Genomic DNA, 328 nt, shown 5'->3' with positions numbered 1-328 from the left:
CCCCCCCCCCCCTTTTCTCTCTATGTGTTCATCCTCCAACAAATTCTTTTCGTAGCTTGTGTTCTTAGCGTGATAATTAAGAACGCACGAAGAATCGAATTTCGTGTGATTTATTCGTGGTTGTTCATGGTTATTGTTAGATCTGTGTAAATTCCTCAGATTTGGATTTTTGGATCTGAGTTATCTCAATTTTTGATGTCTCTTTAGGGTATTGTTTTGTTTTGAAAATCCAAGTGAGTCTGTTGCTTCACAGTTTTGTGTGTATATGATTACGTAACATTGGAGACGAGGATGCATGTATGAGTTTTTTTTTTTTTTTTTTTTTTTT

General features: G+C 35.1%; 1 protein-coding gene across 1 annotated transcript in view; it reads left to right on the top strand.

Annotated features, from left to right (window-relative positions):
• LOC104771185 overlaps window positions 1-328 on the top strand; it is a 1888-nt gene that overhangs the window by 192 nt on the left and 1368 nt on the right. The gene's annotated exons all lie outside the window — the stretch shown is intronic.

Source organism: Camelina sativa, chromosome 20 (genome assembly GCF_000633955.1).
Source record: "Camelina sativa cultivar DH55 chromosome 20, Cs, whole genome shotgun sequence".
Taxonomy (NCBI): Eukaryota; Viridiplantae; Streptophyta; class Magnoliopsida; order Brassicales; family Brassicaceae; genus Camelina; species Camelina sativa.
This window is presented reverse-complemented; position numbering and strand designations above follow the sequence as displayed.